The 27777-nt window shown below is 41.0% G+C and overlaps 1 protein-coding gene across 1 annotated transcript in view; it reads right to left on the bottom strand.

Annotated features, from left to right (window-relative positions):
* Nucleotides 1-4891, bottom strand: part of LOC108714735 (protein CFAP20DC-like) — a 208921-nt gene extending 204030 nt beyond the window's left edge. The window contains exon 1 of the mRNA XM_041590936.1: nt 4770-4891. The gene's annotated coding sequence lies outside the window, so the exon portion shown is untranslated. The remainder of the gene's footprint in view (nt 1-4769) is intronic.
* Between the last annotated feature and the right edge of the window lie 22886 nt (nt 4892-27777).

Below are 27777 nucleotides of genomic sequence, written 5' to 3'. Positions count from 1 at the left end.
TCGACAATGTTAGGGACCCTGGGGCTTTATGGATAAGGGGCGTTTCTGTCATTTGGATTTTCATACTTTAAGGGGGAAATGTAATAAAATTTACAAAGAGAAAAACTTTGCGAATAAAAATGTGCACGTTCCAATGTAATATTCTTCATTAGGCTTTTATTGCATTGCGAATCTTAATTGCGCATTGTGAACCTTTAACATTTGCTCTGGAGTTTCGTTAAATATTTTGTCGCAAAAAAACGTAAGCGATTGCGAAATGTTATTATAGAAAAATTAGGTATTGGGGAGCACCTCCCATCAAACACAGGGGATGGCGTGCAGGGTCAAATGATTAATATCTAACAACGAAAAGAAGTGAAAGAGCTGACCAATCCACTTGCACCTTCCCATTTAATGACTGGAGAGCTGCTGACTAAAAAGTTAAATAACTCAAAAACCACAAATAATAAAAAATAGAAACCAATTGCAAATTCGAATATCCCTCTCTACATTATAATAACAGTTAATTTAAAGGTGAACAACCCCTTTAATAAATACATATCCAGTTAATAGATACACACAGCATAGGCCTTACATACGTATGCAGTAAAAAGGCCTGGCTGTTAAATGCAGAAAACAAAACACCCCTTAGTAGACAAGCATCTCAGGTTGAAACACTTTATATTAATAGCAGAAGGAACGAGAATATAAAATATAGAATACAGTGCTGTTTAACTGGATGCCAGCAGTAGGCTGAAGTTGTACATTCAGCTCTTACATTTATTCCCAGCAGCAGGGATTAGGCTAAGCTCCTGTTTAGCTAATACTATCTGCAATGCATGTAGGGTGAAGTCTAAGCCAATAAGTTTTATAAAGAGATTCACTACATGGAAGAACACGCAATGCATGGATGATAAAAGAGCTATAATTGTGATCAGGGTCAGATGTAACAAATGAAATGCAACAGAGCTTACAGTTCATTTAGTGCTGGGGCGATACATTGATTTTTGTGGTGAGCATTAGGAGGATTTCGCAGGCCAAAATGCACTTTTCACTGGAAAACCCATTTATTGTCTATTAACGATGATGATGGGGCACATTTACAAAGCTCGAGTGAAGGATTCGAATTAAAAAAACTTCGAATTTCGAAGTGTTTTTTGGGCTACTTCGACCATCGAATGGGCTACTTTGACCTTCGACTACGACTTCGACTACGAATCGCACGATTCGAACTAAAAATCGTTCGACTATTCGACCATTCGATAGTCGTAGTACTGTCTCTTTAAGAAAAACTTCGACCCCCTAGTTCGGCAGCTAAAAGCTACCGAACTCAATGTTAGCCTATGGGGAAGGTCCCCATAGGCTTGCCTGAGTTTTTTTGATCAAAGGATATTCCTTCGATCGTTGGATTGAAATCCTTCGAATCCTCGATTCGAAGGATTAAATCGTTCGATCGAACGAATAATCCTTCGATCGACTTCGATATTCGCAGTCGAACGATTTTAGTTCCTAGTCGAATATCGAGGGTTAATTAACCCTCGATATTCGACCCTTCATACATCTGCCCCGATGTGTCTAAAATAAAGGCATCATAGTAGGGATGCGCCATATCTACTTTTTAGGATTAGGCCAAATCGCCAAATCCTACGTGAAAGATTCCGCCGAATCCCGAACAGAATTTGAATCCTAATTTGCATATGCAAATTAGGGGTGGGAAAGGAAAACGTGGAAAAACATTTTTTACTTCCTTGTTGACCAAATAGTCACGTGATTTCCCTTCCTATGCAAATTAGGATTCGGATTTGGTTCGGCCGGGCAGAAGGATTTGGCCGAATCCAAATCCTCCTAAAAAAGGCCGAATTCTGGCCGAATCCCGAACCAAATCCTGGATTCGGTGCATCCCTGCATCATACCATTCCTGGCATAATGCCCTGTTAGCTAAAAAATTAAACAAAAATTAAACTTTTCTCAGTGCCAGAAATTGCACCCTTTTGTATGCAGCATGTGATTTCTGCTCTGTAGTAAGCCCAGCAAGTGAAAACGGAGGGACTTACTATCTTGCCCAGGTTATCAGTGTTTGATAGACCAGATAATGCTCCAATTAGAGATAAGCATAAATTAGAATATGATGTGCCAGCTAATCAGAGATGAGCACAGAACACTATGGGGCACATTTACTTAGGGTCGGATATCGAGGGTTAATTAGCCCTCGATATTCGTCCGTCGAAGTTAAATCCTTCGACTTCGAATATCGAAGTCGATGGATTTAGCGCTATTCGTTCGATCAAATGATCAAAGGAATAATCGTTCGAATCGAACGATTCTAAGGATTTTAATCCATCGATCGAACGATTTTCCTCCGATAACAAATTGGCTAGAAGGGGACTTTCCCCATAGGCTAACATTGAGGTTCGGTAGGTTTTAGGTGGCGAAGTAGGTGGTTGAAGTTTTTTTTAAAGAGACAGTACTTCGACTATCCAATGCTCAAATAGTCGAACGATTTTTAGTTTGAATTGTTCGAGTTCTATTATTAGAGTGGATAACGGGTTTCTGGATAACAGATGCCATACCTGTAATTCATTAAAGGGGATGTAAACATAAATATAATAGTTTACCTAATGAAAGAATTTGTTATGCTACGCAAGTTTGCAATATGCAATAATTACATTTTCACTAATTGTGCAGTTATTTATAAAGAAAGCTGTATCTGTTTCTCTCTGTGCTGAACAACCAGAATCCAATGATAGAAGATCTGCAAGCTGTAAAGTTACAGATCATACTAATCTGCAACTCCCAGCATTCCAGGGCAGTGGTGCAGATACAGCTATAGCTTGCTTGCACATTCTGATGCAGCTATGGTGGAATGTTGGGAATGGTAGTGCAGTGAAGGGAGTTGTAGTTCAGCAACAGCTGGAGAGAACCAGCTTGCAGGCCCCTATGTAAAGCTGGGAATGAATTGAAGTTATGCAGCAGGAGTTCTAATTTAGACACAACAAGGGAGGGAGGTTGTTATATCGGGAAGAGAATTTAAGACCAACTGCATGCATCTTACAGAGACACGCTCATCTACACAAACACATTTACACACAGATATACACACAGACCCAATACACATATGCAAGTATCGGACCTATTATCCAGAATGTTTGGGACCAGGGGTTTTCAGGATTAGGGATCGTTCTCTAATTTGGATATCTATAAATTTCCCGGGGCAGGTGCATGCGCAATAGAACGAAATAGCCAACTTTTCGGCTTTTCGCTCTACTGTGCATGTGCAGCCGCGAGAAAAAAGAAGAAACCGGAAGAGAATGACTCCGTGGTGTTCGCTGGTATAACCCCGGGCAGGTGCAGTTTTCCGCTGATAGGAGCACCGGCCCAGGGTTTCAAATAAGTCAATACAGTCACTTGGGGTGCATAATATTTGGCACCCCCAAACGGAAAAAAACTTTCCTTCTCCTTTAAGTCTGCTAAAAACATTTAAACATTAAATAAACCCAATAGGCTGCTTTTGACTCCAATAAGGATTAATTATATCTTGGGATCAAGTACAAGCGACTGTTTTATTATTACACAGAAAAAGGAAATAATTTTTTTGAAATGTGTATTATTTGGATAAAATGGAGTCTATGGGAGTTGGCTTTCCCATAATTTGGAGCTTTCTGGATAACTTTCTAGTTGACCAGTTTTAGCAATATTTATAGAAATTGTACTTGAATTATGGCCTCATTGGCCGCTGTACCTCCTTCCACTATAGCTATGCCCTGGTGCTGTACAATACATGGGTTTATACATTGAATACAAGCGACTGTTTTATTATTACACAGAAAAAGGAAATAATTTTTTAAAAATGTGTATTATTTGGATAAAATGGAGTCTATGGGAGATGGCTTTCCCATAATTTGGAGCTTTCTGGATAACTTGTTTCCGGATAACGGATCCCATACCTGTACATGTATATATACTTAGAACGTAGTCACCTGGGTGAGGAATATAATGAAGCATTTTGCTTATTATTTGATTCTTATCATTACAACATATTTATAAAGCACCAACATATTCCGCAGAGCTATACAGGGGTGTAACTAGATGTTATTGGGTCCCACAGCAAACTATTTTACTGGCCCCCCATAATATCCAGAAGTTGACCAGTTTTAGCAATATTTATAGAAATTGTACTTGAATTATGGCCTCATTGGGCCCCTATACCTCCTTCCACTGTAGCTATGCCCTGGTGCTGTACAATACATGGGTTTATACATAGAATATACCGATTTACATACAAAAGCAGCCTACGAGCAATACAAGAGCTAAGCAGGACCCAGCACAACAATTCTACAGTGTAAAAGTAAAGGGGGTAATGTTAAAATCACTTATTCAGTGCCATGTGCAAATTCAGCCCATAATTCAATATAATTGCAAAGGCTTCTCATTACAAAGTTGTATTACGATATAATACACAAAAGCCATGAATATCTTGTAAATTATATCCTTATAAACAGTGAATTCTGATTTCATTAGTTATAAACAGTGAGTTCTGATGTCATCAGTTATAAACGGTGAGTTCTGATGTCATTTCTGTCACTGACTCTCTGTCACTGACTCACTGAAACTTGTGTATTATAATAAATAAAGTACCCCCAGTTGCAAAATATAAGGATATAAGGATATTAGAAGTTACCTCGGAGTTGAAACTCCTCGGTAACTTATAATATCCTTATATTTTACAAGAGGGGGTACTTTATTCACTATATAACAGGGTTGTCTGGCTAAGGTCCATAAGCGTGGCTTACCTTGGGCTAGTGCTGATGGCTGGGGCTTGCTTTGGGGTTCAGATCATTCCAGGGTTCATATAGAAGCTGATGAGAGCAGCAGTTGCAATGAATCAGGAAATAGAGGCAGCTTGGGTGTTGCCTAGCAACACGTCACATGGCCGGCCTCCCCTGTGTTTACATTACATGCTGACAAAAGCCGGGCCCAGCCTTTCTCTATAACGTGAGTCAGTGAGACACAATAGTGAGCAACACAAGCCTGTAGGGCACACAGTAAAGATGCACCCGCCGGCAGGGCCAGACTGGGAGTAAAAGCAGCCCACATATAAATATGCGACTATGGTGGCCATAGGGTTGTTACCTGCTCGGTTTTGAGTTTAGTTTTTGTAAGGCCTGTTCGGGTCTGAACTTTCTGTTCGGTTTTCAGCCTTTTGAAACCCGAACAATAATCTGGCCACATATGAAAAGCATTTAAATACTAAGATACTCAGTTTAAAGTTATTATCAGTTCACAAACACACAGGGGCACATTTACTGTGGGTCGAATATCAAGGGTTAATTAACCCTCGATATTCGACCATCGAAGTCGAAGGATTTACCACATTTAGTTCGATTGAACGATCAAAGGAAAAATCGTTCGATCGAAGAATTAAATCCTTCGAAATCGAACGATTCAAAGGATTTTAATCCATCGATCGAACGATTTACCTTCGATCAGAAATTACTTAGAAAGCCTATGGGGAAGGTCCCCATAGGCTAACATTGGTGCTCGGTAGGTTTTAGGTGGCAAAGTAGGTTTTTTAAAGAGACAGTACTTCGACTATCGAATGGTCGAATAGTCGAACGATTTTTAGTTTGAATCGTTCAATTCGAAGTTGAAGGTCGAATTAGCCAATTCGATGGTCGAAGTAGCCAAAAAAACCCTTCAAAATTCAAAGTATTTTTCATTCTAATCCTTCACTCGAGCTAAGTAAATGTGCCCCACAAAGTAGTGCTACACAATCATCACCGCTTTTTGTAGCATCGGGTGCTGACTGTGACTCTGTCTGCTCAGGTCTGACACATTTCAGCAGCACTCAGATATGGTGAAAATTCTTTTCCACAGGTGAAGCAACGTTTCAGGCTTAACCAGCCCTTTATCAAGCTTGGTGAAAGGTTAAGCCCGAAACTTTGCTTCGCCTGTTGCACAAATAAATTGGATTTTCACTATATCAGAGTGCATGCTGTTATCAAGTGCAGTATATTTCTTATTATTACAGATACAAAAAAAAAAACGAAATCAATCAAAAATAAGAATGTTTTTTTTTCTAAATTAGCATTGCTGTATTTCAGAGCTTTCTGGATAACTGATTTCTGTATAATAGATCTCATACATGTAATTAAAGGCTTGGGCTTAATCATCAAGCAGAATATAGCTAGAGATAGGGTTGCCACCTGTGTGGTTTTGAACTGGGCATCAACACTTTAAAACATTGAGAATACTGGATAGAAATCCAGCCAATTGCATCTAAGTGATTCAATAACCTTGCCCTGGTGTCATAACTTCACCAACATCATTGTGCCCACCTCTGATGTCATCATGCCTGTTCCTACATCACTACTCCACCCCAATGTTATATGCCCCCCCCCCCTTGTTTGGGTTTAGCCATCAGCAAAGTTGGCAACCCAGGTGGCCAGCCCCAACCCCCAAAAAAGTTTACAAAAAAATTTTGATGGTCAGGGTCCCCCCATTATAGTAAAAAAAAAAAAAACATTGGTGTTTGAAATAATTAATCATTTTTAAAATGTTTTTATCTGTGTAATAACAAAACAGTACCTGGTACTCGATCCAAACTAAGATATAATTAATCCTTATTGGAAACGACTATTGGGTTTATTTAACGTTTAAATGATTTTCTAGTAGACTTTAGGAGGCAAATTTACTAAAGGCTAACGATAGTGAAAATTCACCAGCGTGACGTCATTTTGCCACTTTGCCAATTTACTAACGGGTGCTGGCGTAAATTCACTAGCAAATTAGACATACTCTAACACCAGGCAAAGTTGCGTTCTAGCGAAGGGACGTAACTACGCTAATTCACTAACTTGCGCATTTTACTGAACGTTACCTCTTGCACCAGACTTGACTTCTCCAGCTTAGACCAGGTGAAGTGCAATAGAGTAAATAGGACTTTCTTCAAAAATAGTTGAAAATTTTTCAATTTGGCGTTTTTTACTTTTTTACTGGGTGATAGGCTGAAAAAGTAATTTTTTTGGGGTACCCTCCTTCCCCCTTACATTTGGAACCTAAACTATACAATGGGCACATGTGTAGGGCAATATAAGACCTCTATTTAATTTTATTAAGTTTTCCTGGCCTTGTGTAGATGTAATGTAGTTGCTGCAGCATACACGTCCATTGCACTTTAACTGCATACCGTATGCTAATTAGGCATCGCTAGCGTAACTTTGGACTTCGTGAATTTGCGCAGCCCTGGCGAAACTACGCCTGGCGAAACTACGCCTGGCGAAGTGTGGCAAAGTGTGGCAAAGCCTTCGCTAGCCAGTTTTCTGCACTTTTGTGAATTTGCCCCAGGTATAAAAATTATGGAAAGATCCCAAAAACAATCATATTGGGTTTATTTAATGTTTACATGATTTTCTATTAAAATTAAGGTATGGGGATCCATACCATTCCTTATCTGGAAAACCCCAGGTCCTGAGCACTCTGGATAACAGGTCTCATACCTGTACCTGCCATTTAGCAACCCTATTGGCAGTCCCTGCAGCACAAAATGCATTCTTTAGAAGTATCAGCAAACGGGCCGGGGTGGGGCATTGTTCCACTGGCCCAGTCCAACCCTGATTGAAAGACCAACTTTAGGGGGAAATGTAATACAATTCACAAAGTCCAAAACTTTGTGAATAAAAATTTGCATGTCACAATGTAATATCACCGTGTATCACCGTACCAGATACCACCCCTTCAGACTAGAAGAAAAGAACTTTCATTTGAAGCAACGTAGTTGGACACTGAGGTTGGGGAATGCACTGCGGGTGATTCAGTTAATGACTATAAGAGGGACTTGGATGATTTCTTGGACAGACATAATATCAAAGGCTATTGTGATACTAAGCTCTATAGTTAGTATAGATATGGGTATATATAATTTATGTGAAAGTAGGGAGGGGTGTGTGTGTATGGATGCTGGGTTTTCATTTGGAGGGGTTGAACTTGATGGACTTTGTCTTTTTTTCACCCGGATTTAACTATGTAACTATGTAACTATATTCTTCATTAGGTCTTTATTGCATTGCGAAACATAATTGCACATTGAGAATCTTTAACACCTGCTCTAGAGTTTCATTATATATTTTGTCGCATAAAAACTGTGTGTGAAATCCGAATCTGGAAGATGGCACCCATGAGCTCCACTGCTCTTACACTGCAAAGATATGTAAGCAATGTATTTGGAACACTTTCGGGGGTAATGAACTTTGCGGGGGAAACAGGATGGGGGGATTATCTAGGGTAGTAGGTAGAGGCTTTTCTTATTGGGGGGGTTAGTTCACCTTTAAATGGTGCAAAGCCCTTTTACAGAACCAGGCAGTTGCCACATAAATGGTACAACGGTCTCCACCAGGGATCCAACATCATAGACTGATTACATAACCTCTAGGCCAACTCCAGTACAGAGATCTGCAGCAACTTTGTATTCATAGTTATTTCAAAGTTGTGCTTTGTGATGCACAGGTAAAGTGAATCAATGGGACACCCCTTTGTACCCCATAACAAAGCCCAAAATAATTGCGTCTCACAGCAGCCATAGGAAAAGTTACTATCATGTGTACAGATTTTATTGTCTGGCACTTAACTGTCAAAACTTTTACCAGATAGTTGATTAAAAAATTTAATAAAGGAGCGTAGAATTTAATAGAGGTTTGTATCATCTCAGCAGTTGCTTTCACACTCGGACCTTTATCCTACGGTTTCATCAGAAATAATAGCAGGACAGCGAGTTTTGCTATGGAGAGATTATATCAAAACATATAATTCCATTTCTTTCATAAAGAACTGAAATCTTCTCAACCAGCTTATAATAAAGTTTTATAAAATGACTTCTTGCCGAGCGGAGATACCAATACCAAAAAAAATAATTATATATATATATATATATTTGAGCCACAAGCACATTATCTGTGACTCTAGTTGGGCTTGATTCTGTTATCATGAGCATCTTGTGTTCTGCGCTCGTACCAGGAGATGAAATGTAACGCTTAAAGCAGAAGCCGCATCAGAAAGAAGATACTGGGAACAACTCAAAGAGCAATATTAACCACTCAATAGAATACGCTCTTATACCAAATCTATGAAAAAGGATATATGTCTTTCATATACACGTGTTATGGTAGGCAATATGGGTTAGTATTAGCAAAAAGGTAAATAAAAAAAAAAAGCAGTGAAAATATTTGCTGAACTGGTTACCGCCATTAAAGGGGTGGTACACCTTTAAGTTAGCTTTTAGTATGTAATGTCTAATACTAACATTTGGTTAACCAAATTGTTTCTTAAAATACTTGCAAAAATGTGTGGTCATTGGCCATAGATTGCAGTAAATTCTCCTTCTTTTATCTGTATACAGTTGTAAGGCTATAGTAAAATGAGCGGCATCATAAGCTTTACCCCAATATTTGCTCCAGGTGAGACCTCTAATCCTCAGGGGGTGAGCCCTCGCGATGGTGTGGAGGCACGGTGTAACACACTGTAATCAGTGGCATTAATAATGAATGGGTGCCAGTGGTTCTTGCAACTTAACCATACAACTTATTTATTATATTACTCCACAAAGAAGAATAGCAATTGTACAGAGTACAATTGTAATGCTTTCTTGGCCTATTCTGCCAATTAGGAGTTAAGGGTGACCAGCTAGGTAGTGAGCATGGGTTACATTGCGAATCTTCACCCAGGGCAGAGCCTTCGCCAAATGGAAGCTTCCCCTTTAAAATGTAGTTGAACTACAACTCACAGGCATATAAGTGTAAAAATAGAATAATGGACGCCAGGAGGTTCTTAAAAGGTAAAACAGGAGCACAGATTTATTATGCCAGAGGCAAATGACCACAGGTTTACTTACAAAGATGTATACGACACAGCAGATGGAATCACTTTGGACAATACAAGGCTCACAGTCAGACAGATGCGACTCCCAAAGGATATTGCAGATAGGTGTACATCAATTCCCCGTTTAACTGACGTTGCCAGTGAGGGGATCGGGATCGATCAGGTAGGGTACAGTTAGTCCTTTGCTAACCTAGATGCCTATCAACTGAGTTCCCTGCTCTAAAGGCAAACAGGCCTTGTGGGAAGCTACTTCCTCCTACAATCCTCGTTGGAGCGACAACTGCTCTTTCTGCTACACCTCTCTGTCTTTCTCTCCTAGAGAGTCTATAACAAGATCTTACTATCTTAGCTGTTCCTTGTTCATGGGGTTACCTGGTCCCCGACTTAGCACCAAAGGTGTCAGGTCAGGTGCTTACTGGGGCCTATGGTGATCCCAGGCTCAATGGCGATTCACCTAGGAGCAGCACCAGGAGCCAAAGAGGAAGAGGACACTCCCGGCACAACACTATATAGCAGTGTGGCAGGGGAGTGTCATTACACTCTTTGTCCAATAGGTGAGGATGTTACACTTTACCAGTTAGAAGGGCTTGGCCCAATAACAAGTTAAAAGAGAACTACATACAAAAGGTAGGGAATTAACTCTATAGGGATAGTATATCCTATAGGTCCCTACACAATCATGGAAGAGCAGTCAGTGTATACTCACAATAAAGACCATTGGTAGCGCTGTAGAGCTTGATAGAGGGGTGTTAGCAGTGCACCCAGAGTTTCTCCTGTTTCCTATGGGGACACCTCTTAGTGGAACACAAGTGGAAGTCTAACTACTCCCAATTACCTCTCTCTGGTTCCCTGACTAGGCAACAATCCTTTGTGATCAAATCACTAATTCTCTTCTGTGGAGCCAAAAGTTGCTCATATAGGTAGCCTTAATCTGTCTTTCTCTCCTAGAGAAACTGGTGACAGGATCTAACTACCCCTTACTAGTCCTGCACCAATGATGGCTCCACAGGAGACGCCAAGAAGCCCTGAGACCGCATGGCTCATTCATTATACAGGTATGGGATCTGTTATCTGAAAACCCATTATCCAGAAAACACTGAATTACGGAAAAGGCTTTCTCCCATAGATTGCATTGGCATTTTTTCTTGTAAAGCACAACAATTTTTTTCCCTAGTCGTAATGAATTCTACCAGGAATTATTCTGGAGTTGCTAAGAGTATATGTGATCCTTTATTCGGAAACCTTTTATTCAAAAAGCTCCAAATTACGGGAAGGCCATCTCCCATAGACTCCCTTTTATCCAAATAATTCCGATTTTTAAAATTGATTTCCCTGTAATAACTTGATCCAATGTAGGATATAATGAATCCTTTTTGGAAGCTAAACCAGCCTATTGGGTTTATTTAATGTTTACATGATTTTCTAGTAGACTTTAAATTATGAAGATCCAAATTACGAAAAAATATCCTTTATCTGGAAAACCTCAGGTCCTAAGCATTACTGTTCCTTTAAGAGCCACAGATACAATCTGTAACCAAGAGAGAGGTATTATTATTAAAGGGGATTGTTCACCTTTAAATTAACTTTTAGTATGATATGGAGAGTGATATCCTGAGGCAATTTGCATTTGGTTTTAATTTAGTTGTTTTATGTGATTTTTACGTTATTTAACTTTTTATTCAGCGGCTCTCCAGTTTGCAATTTCAGCAGTCTGGTTGCTAGGGTCCACATTACCCTAGCAACCATGCACTGATTTGAATAAGACACTGGAATATGAATAGGAGAGTCCTGAATAGATTTGTTTTTAGATGGGGGTCAGAGCTCCCCATTTTAAAGCTGAAAATAATTGGAAGGCAAATAATTAAAAAATTATAAAAAATGAAGACCAATTTAAAAGTTGCTTAAAACCAGTACTAAAGTTAACTTAAAGATGAAGCACCCCCTTAATGGCACAAAAGCAGGTGCCAGATACACTCTGGAATGAATTGTGATGCTTAAATGCTGAGTAAAAAGCTACAGAAACTGCTGAAAATTCTCAAGCTAAAACCTTTGAATTGTATAGACATTAAATACATTCTCATGAAATCAATACATAGCGGAATAATAATAATAAAAAGCTTGACAGCACATGGCTTTCTTTGCAGTATTTCAATTCTGTTTTTTTTTACACCCCTTTATAAATATCCCTCCCAGATACGTTGTTAGTAGTTGGAAAATGCCACTTATTATAGATTCTGCCATCCGTAACATGACGGGGAATTATTTTTAATTAGCATCTGCTAGCAGTTTGTCAAGTAAATGAAATTAGTACAAATGGGATCAGGCAGACAGATGGTTTTTACATCTCGGCCCCATTCAGGTAAGTGTTTTCAAGATTCATAAGGAGAGATATCAATTATTTCAACTATCCTCAGAGTGATTATATCATCTTGTGTTTTTCTGCTTTGATATTGAAAGCCCTTGAACAGCAGTCACACAGTTTCTGGCAAAAGACACTGTACATACACAGGATACAGCTACAATGACTTTATACTTTCCAGTAAATGGTTCTCTTTTCCTTTTTTGTTGACTGATACCTTTTTTAAAAAAATGCCAAACTTTTGCAATTAAACAAGATATTATTGTGTTCGTTTTTCTGGTGGAGGTATGGAAACTGTTATCCAGAATGCTCGGGACCTGGGGTTTTCCAGAACATGGATCATATTGTAATTTGGATCTTTATACCTTAGGGGGCAGATTTATCAAGGGTAGAACTGAAAAATAGAATTTTTAAATTTGAATTTTGAGCTAACTTAAGGGGCATATTCGAAATTCGAATTCAAAAAGACCGACCAAAGTTTTTTTTCGAATCGTACGAATCAAAGTAATAGCGCATTCGATCAAATTCGAATCAAAGTTTTTCCCCAAACTCCATCAATTGACTCCAAGTAGGTTCTTGGAGGTCCCCCATAGGCTAAAACAACAACTTGGAAGGTTTTAGATGGCAAATGATTAAAGTCTAATTTTTAACCAGACAGTACATGATAAATTTCGATAGTCGAATTTTTTCAAAATTTTCAACTTGAAATTGAATTTGGACTATTCCCCAGTTGAAGTACACAAAAAATAGCTCGAAATTCAAATTTTTTGAATACGAAAATTCACCTCGACCGTTGATAAATCTGCCCCTATGTGTACCTCTTCTAGGGAATAGTCCAAATTTGATTTGAATTTGAAAAAAAATTGAAAAATTGAATATCGAAATGTATCATGTACTATCTCTTTAAAAATTCGACTACAACTATTTGCCATCTTAAACCTGCCAAATTACTGTTTTAGCCTATGGGTGACCTCCTAGAACCTATTTGGAGTCATTTGATGGACTTTGAAAAATCAAATCTGAAAATACTTTCGAATACTACGAATTCGATCGAATGCAATCCAAATTCGATTCAAACGATCAAATACTCAAAGGTAAAAAATTTGATTTTTTTAAATAAATTTCAGTTGGTCTTTTTTTTATTCGAATTTCGAGTTGATGGGATTTAAAAAAAAACTCCCATCACCTCAAAATTCGGCCCTTGATAAATCTGCCCCTAGGTCTACTAGAAAATCATGTAAACATCGGCAGGCACATTTATCAAAGGTCGAATTTCTAATTCATGTCACTTTTTTAAAACTCCCATAAACTCGAAATTCGACCAATTGAAATTGATTAATAAAATCAGAATTTCTCAGCTCAAACTCGAATAGAATTTGATTCGGATTAGAAAAACTCGAATCAAATTTAAAAATATTGATTCATGTTTTTTTCTCCAGAAAAAAACTCAAATCTCAGGAAGGCTGCAAACTAGACCTCTCCCATTGACTTATACAGTCATTCAGCAGGTTTTAGGTGGCAAATAGTCGAATTTGAGTTCTTAAAGGGCCATGAAAAAGTATGATAACTCAAAATTGAAATTACAATTACAATTAAAACTAGAATTGAGTTTGGAAGATTCACAATTGGAATTTGAGCGTTTTGACCAAAAAAAAATAAATTCCAAAATTTGAAAATCAAATTTTCATTTCAACCCTTAATAAATCTGCCCCTTAATAAACCCAATAGGCTGGTTTTGCCTCCAATAAAGATTAAGTTTAGTTGGGATCAAGTACAAACTACTGTTTTATTATGACACAGAAAAAGGAAATCGTTTGAAACATTTTTAATTATTTGATTAAAATGGAGTCTATGGGAGAGAGCCTTTCCATAGTTCGGAGCATTCTGGATAACGGGTTTCCGGATAACGGGTTCCCATACTTGTACTGCAAAATCCATTGCTTGGTTGTTAAAGTTAGGGTTGGACTTGTCCATCAGACAGCCTGACTTCCATTGTCCACTATTACAATTAAACGTAGATAGTGGTACATTTTATACAGTAGTTGTCTTTTTTAAGACTGTAGAAATATGAACTGATTGAGGGGAACTGTCCCTGGCGTTTAGAACTTGGGTTCAGGCTGGCTAGTATACACAGGAGAAGCCTAATCTGTATATAACCGGTGTATGAATTAATTAATCATGTGATCGCTCTTAATACAGGTTCGGGATCAGTTATCTGGAAACTGGTGGTAAATAAACATTGCTTTTTATCTTAATTATAGTGGGTGACTTTTGTCATTTAAAGTACGATTGGGTCTAGCACATGGAGGTTAAGTCCCATTTTTTTTTGTGTATATATAGTTATCTGGAAACTTCCGACATCCGATGGTTGTGTCGCGTCGGATCAACAAATTTCTATCTCTTACCTTATTTCCATCGAATGCAATATGTCGCTGGCGTTATGTCGCAGCGCGTTGGATCGCGCTGAAAACGTCTGTGTAGTCCTACCCTTAAATAAAGGAGCAATAAATCTTGAAGAACCTCTGAAATCCCACGTAATGAAGGAGGAAAACGTTTTCTAGTTATTTCTGGCATTTCAACCCTTAATGAACACAGATTATTAGGCCTCTCTCACAAACGATATAAAGATAATTATGCCCCCAGCACAAGGTCACAAGACAAAACCATCATTTCACAGTTTGTATTAGAGTACAAGGGAACGGTGTAAATGGACAGGAACAGCAGCAAATGAAAGTGCCCTATGTATATAGACTATTTAACTAATCTACACATCTTTCCTAGCAGTGACATTCTTTTGGAAAACTTCCATAGGTCTTTTGGGATTAGACGGGACTTTGCATAGACGAGGGATGAACGCAAAGAAACGTTGAAATTCGAATAAAAAAAGACCAAGCGAAATTTATATATAAAAAAAATTCCCGGGTGAATAAGCAGTTTACGTTTGAATTCAAATCGTACGAATCGAAGTAACATCATATTCGATCAAAAAAAAACAAACCTTGATTTTTCAAAGTCCACCAATTGACTCCAAATAGGAGGTCCCTCATAGTCTTACTTTTAAAGACATGATAAATTTCGATATTCGAATTTTCAAATTTTCTTCAAGTTCAAATTAAATTTGAACTATTCCCTAGTCGAAGTACACAAAAAATAGCTCGGAATTCGATTTTTTTTAATTCGAATTTTCACTTCGACCTTTGATAAATATGCCCCTAAGTCTACTAGAAAATCATTATATAAATATTAAATAAAGCCAATAGGCTGGTTTTGCCTCCATAAAGGATTAATTATATCTTAGTGGGATCAAGTACAAGTTACTGTTTTATTATTACACAGAACAAGGAAATCATGTTAACATTTGGATTATTTGGATAAAAAGTAGTCTATGGGAGACAATCTTTCTTTAATTTGGAACTTTCTGCATAATGGGTTTCCAGATAACAGATCCCATAGCTGTACTGCTCCTTTAAGTGCAATGATACAATAACAATCTGACTAAAATGGCTGCATATTCACGGCTTAGTGTTTTACCCATTAACTACAATCTGAAAAGCAAGGTTTTTTTTATCAGAAATGTGTAATTTCAGAAAATATTAAAGGGGTGGTTCACCTTTAAGATAACTTTTAGTATGTTATAGAATGACCAATTCTAAGCAACTTTTCAACTTGCCTTCGTTTTTTTCTTTTATATCAGTTTTGAATTATTTGCCTTCTTCTTCCGACTCGTGGCAAATTGTCTCAGAATATCACTCTCTACATCACACTAAGGGGCTGATTCACTAAGGGTCGAATATTGAGGGTTAATTAACCCTCGATATTCGACTGGGAATTGAAATCCTTCGACTTCGAATATCGAAGTCAAAGGATTTAGTGCAGATAGTACGATCGAACGATCGAAGGATTATTCCTTCGATCGAACGATAAAATCTTTTGAATCGAACGATTCGAAGGATTTAAATCCAACGATCGAAGGAATATCCTTCTATCAAAAAAAGTTAGGCAAGCCTATGGGGACCTTCCCCATAGGCTAACATTGACTTCGGTAGCTTTTAGATGGCGAACTAGGGGGTCGAAGTTTTTTTTAAAGAGACAGTACTTCGACTATCGAATGGTCGAAAAGTCGAACGATTTTTACTTTGAATCCTTCGATTCGAAGTCGTAGTCGTAGTCAAAGGTCAAAGTAGCCCATTCGATGGTCGAAGTAGCCCAAAAAAAACTTTGAAATTCTAAGTTTTTTTACTTCGAATCCTTCACTCGAAGTTAGTGAATCGGCCCCTAACAGTTAATTTAAAGGTGAACAAGCCCTTTAAGAGGCATCAACCACTGTTCCTTTGTGGAGTCCATCTACTTGTCCTATTAGGCTAAGATGGCATCTTCCTAGAACAATACACTGGTCAGTTGCCCATATCTAGAGTTTCTACAATTTTCAAGGTTCCAAAGTTTCTGTCTAATATTCCAGTGTGAAAACTGGACAGAAATCCACCCAGTTCCACCCCAGTAACATAACTGTACCCTGAACATCATAACCCCATCGTATCGCCTATTTTGGTCCTTCAACTGATATGTAACTACAGCTCTCAGTATTCCCTTGACAACCAAAGGAGTAGGGTCTTACATGGGATATCTTTATATTGTATATAATACACAAACGCCATGAATATCCTGTAAATTATATCCTTATAAATGATGGTTAGTGATGTCATCAGTTATAATTGGAGCTTTGTGATGTCATTTCTGTCACATGACTCACTGAAACTTGTGGATTATAATTAATAATGTACCCCCTTTTGCAAAATATGAGGATATTAGAATTTGTCTCAGAGTTCTGTGGATCTTCCCTGCTAAAGGGATGGGGTGGCCAAGTGCTGGTATACAACCCTACAACATAAGGGGCCTTATCAAAATCCAAATTTTTCTGATAATTTTAATAAAAAAAGTTAGAACAAACTAGAATCGATGATTGGACTTTATGTATTATTAAAAAATCACAATTAAATCAGATCAGGGACAAACATGAAAAAAAAACTAGGGAAAAATCCGAATCATTTTTCGTTGGTTTTTTGCTCAATTTTTTTCCATCTTTTTTTCAAAAAAACAGATTTTTTGGGATTTTGGCCTGAAAAGTCCAAAATAGTCTTGCTAATTCCAGCACAGACCACAGGAACTTCCAAAAAGGGTAGGGACCTCTTTGTAAGAGCGACTCACCCTGGGGGTCTAGTGGGGGGAAGGCAGGGACGCCTGCCGCCCCCTCGGCGGGGACGCCCGCCATGTCGTCTTCCTCCTTAGAGTGATTCTCGAATGAGCACGCGCCGCGCGTCTCTACTATTTAAAGGCGCATGCGCACTGGCGTTGTGACGTCAGTGCGCAATGGCTAGAAATTCAAATGTTTAAAGGGGACATCCTTGTGTAGATTCATTGCCTGTTATAGGATTTGTTCCAGGTGCTGTTAGCTTTGCTAGTCCTGTTCTTGATTCTGTTCCTGACTACCAGTGTCAGACTGGCCCACCAGTATACCAGGAAAACTCCCGGTCTGCCCAGGTGCCAGTGGGCCCCCATGCTGCTAAACATTTGGCCGATTTCATGGCCTTTCCCCATTTCTATAAGAACAAAGAGGCTTAATAGATGGAATAATAGATTATAGTATGTATTGAAAAGAAACTAGGAGAATAGAGGCGTGAGGAGAGGAAGAATAATAGTACTGAGAGTGGCCCCTGGACTATGGTCTTTTGGTGGGCCCTTGGTCTAAAGTTTTTGGGTGGGCCCCTGGAGTCCCAGTCCGACACTGCTGACTACTTGTTGTGACCCCTGCCTGTTCCTAACGATTCTGACCTCTGTATCCTGATCCATTGCCTGAATTCCGACTATCTCTTCTGCTTAATCCATCTATTGATCTCCCAGTTTTGACCCTTGCCTGCCTGACCACGCTTTGAACTCTGCCTGCCCCGACCCGGCCTGATTTGTTTACGCTCACTTTCTGCCTGCTTCGACCCGGCCTGTTCCGACTACGATTCTGTCTACACCTTGCACCACAACCTTTTGCCCAAAGACTTTGCTAACAGTCGTGCCCCTCTGTCTATCCAGAACCTCTAGCCTTGCACCTCGTTTAAGTCCTGGTGGCATCCAAGTAGCTGAGGGCTCCTCCCGAAGCCAAAGGCGGTCACACTACAGGTGAAACACGAGCCGAGACCAGGGTGCTTGGCATTTGTCCTGGTGTTGGGTGCTGACCGTGACACTCTTCCATTGACTTATAAACAACCTCGGCAGGTCTGAGATGGCAGATTTTCGGATTCTGACTTTTTCCATCCTCGGGTATACTAAATCTTGAAAAATGTTAGGTTTTTTCCCATTAAAAATTCTGATTTTATAGTAAAAACCAACTTTTGTCGAGTTTTTGGCATTCAGACTTTACTAAATAATCCCCAAGTTGTAGCATTTCTAGCCTTATTCTTTGTTGAGCTTTAGTTTTCCTTTAAATTGTAACAAATTTGTCATGTTTTTTATATTTCCCCAGTCTTCTATTTGAATATGTACTGACCTGTACCTTTCATCAATCCCCTGCCTTTGCTGCATTTTTCTCTCAAGGAAAGGATTTATTATTTTGTTTTAATTCTAATAATTTATAGCCATTCAGTGTGAATGTTATTTACAGTCATACAACTGGAATAAGAGGTGGATGGTTACTTTTTAGCCAAACAATAGGCTTGTTCTTTTATTCTACTTCTTAAAGCAAAGATTGTTTTGAAAAAAAAAAATAAAGGTCACTCGAAATATAAAAAGCTGCGGAAAACAAAGTAAACATAGTAATTTGTTCTTAAATATGCACTGTCAACAGAGAAGCACTTTTGTTTGTTATTTTTTTCCTTCAAAAAATGGTAGATATTTACATAATTAAAGCAATTTGGAAAATGCTTATTTGTTTAGATTTTCAGATCTTACACAAAGGAGTATAATGAACTGGCCTTTCTCTCATAATAAAGCAGTCCTGTCCTGCTTTATGGCAGCTGAGATTCTAGCTATCTGTATAACAGAACATTCTGTCCCAGTGGCTGCACAGATCCTATCTGATCCCCATTGTAAGCAGCAGTCCTGTCCTGCTTTATGGCAGCTGAGATTCTAGCTATCTGTATAACAGAACATTGTGTCCCAGTGGCTGCACAGATCCTATCTGATCCCCATTGTAAGCAGCAGTCCTGTCCTGCTTTATGGCAGCTGAGATTCTAGCTATCTGTATAACAGAACATTCTGTCCCAGTGGCTGCACAGATCCTATCTGATCCCCATTGTAAGCAGCAGTCCTGTCCTGCTTTATGGCAGCTGAGATTCTAGCTATCTGTATAACAGAACATTGTGTCCCAGTGGCTGCACAGATCCTATCTGATCCCCATTGTAAGCAGCAGTCCTGTCCTGCTTTATGGCAGCTGAGATTCTAGCTATCTGTATAACAGAGCATTCTGTCCCAGTGGCTGCACAGATCCTATCTGATCCCCATTGTAAGCAGCAGTCCTGTCCTGCTTTATGGCAGCTGAGATTCTAGCTATCTGTATAACAGAACATTCTGTCCCAGTGGCTGCACAGATCCTATCTGATCCCCATTGTAAGCAGCAGTCCTGTCCTGCTTTATGGCAGCTGAGATTCTAGCTATCTGTATAACAGAACATTCTGTCCCAGTGGCTGCACAGATCCTATCTGATCCCCATTGCAAGCAGTCGTGTGTCAGAGAGCTCTGCAATGTCCGGAACAAGCCCAGGCCCTGCTAGGGCTGGTCGGGCTACCAGACAAAGCGAGGCCCAGGCTTTGGGGCCTAGCCTTCCGGCTGAACATACAAGGCCAAAGCTACGCTCCTCTTCTTTGGGAACCCCCAGATCAAGGAGGAGAAACAGCAGTGAGAGTGATGAGGAGATGGAGAAAAGTCTGGCTGAGATCAGAAAACAAAAACAAAGGAATGTACAAGTGGCTCGGGCCCAGGAAGTTGGAAGCCGGCGTGGGGCTCCCACTGAGAAACCCCCCCAGGAAGAATCCAAGCTGAATCCTGCATTACCCCCAGGGAAACAAGGTAAGAAGAAAGAGCAAAAGCCTGAATGTGACCCTGTGTGTGCAGAGAATAAACAGCAGCAGCTGCAGGTTACAGCAGTGAGTGAGTTAAGTAAATGCACTGACACTGAAAGTAAAACCCTGCAAAAGAAAGAAACAGCTGACAAACCTGCTGATAAAATGCACAAGTTTATTGCACCCCAAACACACAGTGATCCCCCCCTGTCAGACCCTGTGATGCACATGGAGTTGGAGTCTGTGGCCCCTGGGGAGGGAGGTGTCTGTGTTGTGGAGCTGGGAGAGTCTGGGAAGCCAAGTGAACTGACAGTTGCAGCAGACCTGCAGTCTCAGCATGGGGAATCCAAGATGGCGCCGGCAAACACTGCACAAGGAGTTGGGGCGTCGGCAATGACATCACAAAGGCTCCTGTCAGTCAAACTGAGCCTCTCACCTGTGCAGGTGCAGCCAATGTTACAGCTCAATCACCAGGGGGAGAGAATGTGCAGGAGGAACAGCTTGTGAGGAAGAAGGGGGAGGAGCCAACATTTAAAGCAACAGTGGCAAAGCCAAGCAAAGGAGCCATTCCATGCAAAGGCAAGATTAAAGGCAAAGACGAGCCAATCACTGCAGAGGAGGTTGCAGAAGCCTTAAAGGAGCTGCAAACATTACAAAATGAAAAGAAAAAACTGCAGATATCCATAAAGTGTCTGAATAACCTCGTATCCTTTTCTGATGGGAAGGAAACTGAGCTTCACAGGAGAAAGAAAGACAGTTTGTTTGATGAAATGAGCAGCATTGACCAGCGAATAAACCAACTGTATGGGAAAGTCGGGCCGTGGAAAGAAATCTATCAAAACAAGCAAAGGTTTGAGTCAATGCGTTCTGGTTATAAAGCAGCGTATCCACATCCTGCTACTGGGCGGCGCCAGACCCGATCCAGTACCTCCAACAGTCCGGCCACTTCTGAGAGTGAACCAGAGTTTGCAAAACCATTGCCTCCCCGGCGGCAGCAGCAACGACGAGGTGACAGAGTCAATTGGCAGAACATGACTTTTGATGAGAAGGAGATTCAGGAGCAAGAAAAGAAGAAAAAAGAACAGAAAAGCTTCAAGGTGAATCTGCCACAAACCAGCACAAGACCTAAGCTACGGTATGAGGATTCGTCTCAAGCCGCCTTTGAAATCTCATCTGATCAGGACTTTCCAGAGTTGCCTAAAGCAGCAGTGAGACCATCAGAAGATCCAAGTGTCCGGCGCCAGAACCAAACAGAGGGCAAGAAGGTCTCCCATAAAGCAGCTGAGAGTGGCCCAGAATCTGAAGACAAAATGGAAGTGGCGGCTCAAGAATCTCTTTTGTGTGTTCAGAATGAAGTCGCTGAGAGTGTGGCTGAGAGTGTGGCTGAGAGTGTGGCTGAGAGTGTGGCTGAGAGTGTGGCACCTGTCACAGATGGGAATGAGTGTGAGCAGATGGAAGTGAGAGAGAGTCAAGCTGAAGAGGCAGAAGTGAGAGAGAGTGCGGGCTGAGCAAACAGAAGTGAGAGAGAGTGCGGTTGTGCAGCCTGAACAAGAGAATGCAGCGGAAGAGTCTGTGACTCAGGAGGCAGGGGTAGAGGTGGAGCAAGTTGGTCATATAGAGAGTCAGTCAGATCAGGTACAGCAGAGAGTGGAGGTAGAATCTATTCAGGTAGGAGGGGTGGATGAAACTGCAAACAGTTTTTGGGGAAAGCGAAGGCTCTTTGCAACCCCAGACGTGTCCCATGATAACCAACCCTTTAAGAGGAAACATTGGGTAAAAATTAAATGGGATGGAGAGAAAGAACAAGTTCCATCTAGAAGGTTTCTTGTAAGAACAGTCATACTGGATAGTATGGGTTTCAGGCCTGGGGATTTATCAGCTGTTATAGCACAAACTGAAACCGATTTTGATGTCACTTTTAAGCTTCAGGAAGCACTTGAAAATTTTTGGCGAATCTATAACATGCAAAAAAGGGCAGGTAACCAAAATTGGGAACAATTTGTGGTAATCCCTATGACAAAGCCTGAGACAAAAAACATCACAATTGTAACAAAGAATGACGCCATTCCTCAGGAAGACATTCTCATATGGTTGCGCAGGCAATGCACAGTCCTTACACCTCTAGTTAAGGTTTTTGATGAGGATGGGGTTTGGGCAGGAGTCTGGAAAACCCAGGTTAAGTTGAACATCTCAGGTAACGTTCCACAGCACCTGCCCAATTTTTTTTTCATTGGGAAAGAACGAGGTACCTGTTTTTATGCTGGGCAGCCCCGTAGGTGCTATAAATGTGGAGCAAGTAACCATTTGGCCAGGTCATGTGCAGTCCTGAGGTGCGCCCTATGTAATGCAATTGGTCATGTTGCAGATGCATGTGTAAATGTCAGGTGCAATCTCTGTAATCGAATGGGACACGTGCATAGGAGTTGCCCTGAGGCCTACCATAATATAGTCACCCTTTTCCCAGAGATTGACAAGGAGATGAGGAAGGATTTTGTAACACCAGAAAGAGAGACCAGTGAGGAAAGTGAAACAGAAGTGAGGGACTCACAGAGTAGTACTGTTCCAAAGAAACCTGTGGAGAAAACAGTGAGAACAAACAGAAAGGAGAACCCAAAACCAGACAGAAAGGAGAACCCAAAACCAGACAGAAAGGAGAACCCAAAACCAGTCAGAGAGATAAGTGGGAAAGCAGAAAGAACAAGCAGAAAGGAGAACCCAAAACCAGTCAGAGAGATAAGTGGGAAAGCAGTAAGAACAAGCAGAAAGGAGAACCCAAAACCAGTCAGAGAGATAAGGGAGAAAGCAGTGAGGAGCAATACCAACAAGGAAGGTAAAAAGGATGAGAATGGCTGGCAGACAGTCAACACAAAAAATAAAACCAAAATGCAGGCTGACTTGTTAGACCCAGGGGAAGGTTCTGCTACGTCATTCTTAATTACCACCAAAAACAAATTTGTGGTTTTGGAGAAGGAGTCTGAGACCTGGGGAGACAGAGCTGAAAGAGAGGAGCAGGAGGAACTAAAGAAAATAGTGAGAGAAGAAGAGAGTGAACTAGAACAGGGAAATACAGAAGAAATGGAAATCCAACTCCCTTTAAAAAAAAGAGGAAGGGAAGGGAGTGACCAGACTGTCAGAAAGAAAGGTGTAGGTGCAAAACATTCCAGTGATCAGGACGGAGAGAGTGTTTGTCTTGAGGATGGAATGAGATCTCGCTGTGGTCCTCAAGTCAAGCGATATGGGGAGGAGGCTGTAGGTTTGGGTAAGAAAAAACATCCTCACAAGCATTCATGATGGGGCAGCCTACAATAAGATTCTTGACCTCTAATGTTTGCAGTGTGAGATTGCCTCGTACAAGATTCATGGCATTCGAAAGTTTAGCAAACTCAGATGCTGAGGTTTTTTTCCTTCAGGAAACCCGACTCACTACCCAGGCAGATCTTAGAAAGGCAAGAGCTGATTGGCGACATGGACCTTCCTTCTGGTCTATAGCAGAGGAACCATGTGGAGGAGTAGCAATACTGTTTCGGGGTGGCCTCAATATTACAGTACACCGTTTGCTTGAGATCCAGGTGGGCCGTTGTTTGCTACTGGATGTCACGATAAGTGGAAGTCGTTTCCGTCTTATAAACATCTATGGGCCGCAGTCTATGGCAGCCAGGAGGGCCCTGCTAGTTGAAGTGAGACCTTTTCTGCACACTTCCCTTCCAGTCATCCTGGCTGGTGATTTCAACCAGGTCCTTGGACCAGGAGATCGTTCTGGTAAAATGAGAAAATCAGAAAGTTATTATTTAAACATGCTTATTCAGCAGGCTGGTCTGGTTGATGTTGCAACCTGGGGTGGCCGGAAGGCGTCACATACCTACAGATGTGCAGAAAGAAGCAGCCGTCTAGATATGGCTTTTGTCAGGGCTGGTGAGGAGTTCACTAATGTGAAGGAAGTTGGGGTCGAGTACTCTGATCACTTGATACTCTCTTTTACAGTGGGATCCTCATCTATTCCAGTGAAGGGTAAGGGTCTGTGGCGGCTGAGTGTGGATTCCCTGGAGGGTGAGTCAGTTCAACAGTCTTTTGAGGCTCTTCTTTGCCACCAGCTCGATAGAGTCGATTTTTACAACTCTGTGTCATCATGGTGGGAGGATGCCAAATTCTTCTTCCGTAAGCTATCTGTACGTAGGGAGGGAAATAGGTATAAGAAGTACCTGACTCTTTTAAAGAAGTTGGAGTCCTCTATTTCGGATGGGGTGGAGGGGTCAAAAATTGCCCAGCTGAAGGCCCAGATCAGAGAATGTCAGTACAGCCGGTACAAATCTCTTGTGCAGGAAAGGGATTATGGGAGTTTTCACTCGCCGGACCCCTTTTTAAACTGCAAAGAGAATGTTGGGCGAAAACTTGTCACCAGTCTGATCAATCCCAAGGGTGAGTTACAAACATCAAGGGAGGGCATCCTTGGGATAGTGAAAGACTTCTACGGTTCTCTGTTCCGGGCTAAGGCTTTGGATAAGGGGAGGACTTCATCCTTCCTGGAGGCAACCCCAGGGCCTGATGTAACTAATTTGGACTTTGAGCCTTTGACAGCTGAGATCACGGAGGATGAAGTCAAAGCTGCCATCGACTGCCTCGCCAAAAAGAAGGCTCCAGGACCAGACGGCCTTACAGCCGAATTTTATAAGAAGTTTAAAGATCAGCTGGCTCCGGTTCTCGTAGAGGTTTTTAGAGACTGCCTGGAAAGGGGTATCTTACCCCCCTCTATGAGAGAATCTTCCTTGATCCTGCTGTCAAAAGGCAAAGATCCAAAGCATGTTGAGAATTGGAGGCCAATTGCCCTTCTCAACACTGATAGGAAGCTTCTTGCACGGATACTTTTTACTAGATTGAGTTCATTTTCAGGCACTTTATTATCTCCTGTCCAGTTCTGCACGGTGAAAGGGCGGAGCATCTTTGGGGCGATCCTTACTATTAGGGAAGCCTTGGAGCTATGCAAAGTCCAAAATACTGGGTGTTACTTTCTAACTCTGGACCAGGCTAAGGCCTTTGATCGAGTGGATCATGAGTATCTGTGGGCCGTTTTGGCAAAGTATGGCATCCCGGGAACATTCATTAGATGGCTCTCAGCTTTGTACAAAGGGGCAGTAAGCTTTCCACTTATCAATGGGTGGCGCGGTGAAAACTTTGAGGTTGGGGCCGGGGTAAGACAGGGGTGTCCCTTAAGCCCTCTGCTGTATGTTTTTGCGATCGATCCTTTTCTAAGGCGTTTGCAGGTGAGTGGAATTAAGGGTCTCTCTGTTCCCCGTAGCCAGCCCCTCAGGTCAGTAGCCTATGCAGATGATGTCACGGTAGCAGTCTCTTGTCCGGAAGATGCGAGAGTGCTATCCGAGAAAATCAGAAGTTACTCAGAGGCCTCCGGGTCTCTGGTCAACATGGATAAGTCTCAAGCTTTTTGGTCATTAGACGAGGAGCCGGCTTTTCCACTCCAGGAATTTTCAACAGCCCAAACTCAGATTAGAATTTTGTGAATCAAATTTGGGAAGGGAGATGATGGTAGGCAAAACTGGGAAGAAAAGTTGGATGCCGGAAATGCAAAGGTACAGCGATGGAAGGGATGGAAGCTGTCCTACAGAGAAAGGGTGAAGCTCGTGAAGACTTACCTGGTCCCTATCTTTTTGTTTGTTTCCTACGTGTATCCGCTGCCAGAAGCTCTCTATGCTCGGATCCAAAGCCTGTTCTTCCAGTTAATCTGGGGGAACAGGCTGAATCCTGTAAAAAGGGGCATTACTTACCTGCAGAGGAAAGAGGGAGGATTGGGCATGTTATGTCCAGTGGCTTTCTTTGGATCCATTTTCTTGAAGTTTAACTTTGGGAGCCTGGGCCAAAGAACTGATTCCCTGTGGGAATGTTGCATCAAGAATTGGGCATTGCCTCTGGTAGGAGATTGGCTGCTTGGCGATAGTGTGAAGCAGGTCCGAGTGCGCGGGAATAGTCTCCCACTGCATATTCGACTCGGGCTAAAACTTTTGAGAAAGTGGGACATTAGAATTGGGGAACTGAGTTCAAATTTATCAGAGGATCCTATTGAGCTACTTTGTTGTCCCCATGGCCTTGAAGGACTGTGTGGGGGATGTCCTTTCTCAGAGCCTGCGGTGGCTCAATGACAGAAGGGTGCCCCCAAAGTATTTTGATCTGAACTGGCTGGCTCTTCAGGGAAGACTTTTTGTCCGAGGCAATGTGAGCTTTTTGAACATCACAGAGAGGGAGTGCCCATGAGGCTGTTCCACTAATGAGACCCTAGAACATTTTCTTGTGGATTGTCCTGTGACAAAAGTTTTAAAACATCGGCTGGCAGAGGCTCTCAACGTGCCCCACATCAAACACTTGTCCTATGCTGATACGGCCTATGGTGTTCTGTCTGTCCCACATCCCCTGGATATAGGGACAGTGTATCTAATAATATCGGTGATGAGGTACCACCTATAGCAGTTCCGCTGCAGAAGGTCCATTAGCCATGAGAATGTTGTTATAGACCAAATAGTGAAGTCTGTGGTGGCTGATTTGGGTTTCCTGAGGGAAAGAGAGGTTAAGCAAAGCTTTCTGAATGCATCCAAATGGAGAGGTGTGAAACTGTGACTTATACTGATGTATTTATGATACTAATGCCTGTGATGTCTGACATGTTTCTCTTTCAAACAGACAATGTGATAACACCAGCTCATGCTTTTCAGTGGAAAAGTTCTGCAAGCTCTTTGGCTCAGCAATATATATGTCCTGAGTTGGGGGGGTGTATGTGGGAAGGGTGGTGTGATGGCCCACTAATAGAAAGCCAAACTTTGGACTTTGTGGCCGGGTTTGTGGTGGTGAAGGTGGTGGTTGGGGAGGGAGGAAAACCTTTTTCATGGACAAAGGGAAAGACTTTGCCAGGTTTGTTTTGGGAATTATGGACAGAGGAAGGACTCCAAGAGGGTTTGGTGGTGGGAGATACTGCTGAGCCAAGCCAAAGATTCATGGACTATATTTTGCTTATTGGTGGTTAATAGTATAAAATCAGTTTTGATTTAGCTGAGCTGATGATTATTGTAAATTGATAAGTTTTTACAAAATAAAAAAATTCCTATCTGATCCCCATTGTAAGCAGCAGTCCTGTCCTGCTTTATGGCAGCTGAGATTCTAGCTATCTGTATAACAGAACATCTGTCCATCTATCTGTATAACAGAACATTCTGTCCATCTATCTCTCTTGCAATCTATTTATCTGTCTGTCTGTCTGTCTGTATGTATCTATCTATCTATCTATCTATCTATCTATCTATCTATCTATCTATCTATCTATCTATCTATCTATCTATCTATCTATCTATCTCTATCTATCTATCTATCTATCCACCCATCGACTATCTATCCATCCATCCATCATTCATCCATCTATCATCTATCTATTAATCTATCTATCTATCTATCTATCTATCTATCTATCTATCTATCTATCTATCTATCTATCTATCTATCTATCTATCATCTATCTATCTATCTATC

The sequence above is a fragment of the Xenopus laevis genome, chromosome 4L (genome assembly GCF_017654675.1).
Source record: "Xenopus laevis strain J_2021 chromosome 4L, Xenopus_laevis_v10.1, whole genome shotgun sequence".
NCBI classification, from domain to species: Eukaryota; Metazoa; Chordata; class Amphibia; order Anura; family Pipidae; genus Xenopus; species Xenopus laevis.
Note: the sequence above shows the minus strand (reverse complement) of the source record. Positions and strands in the feature narration are given on the sequence as shown.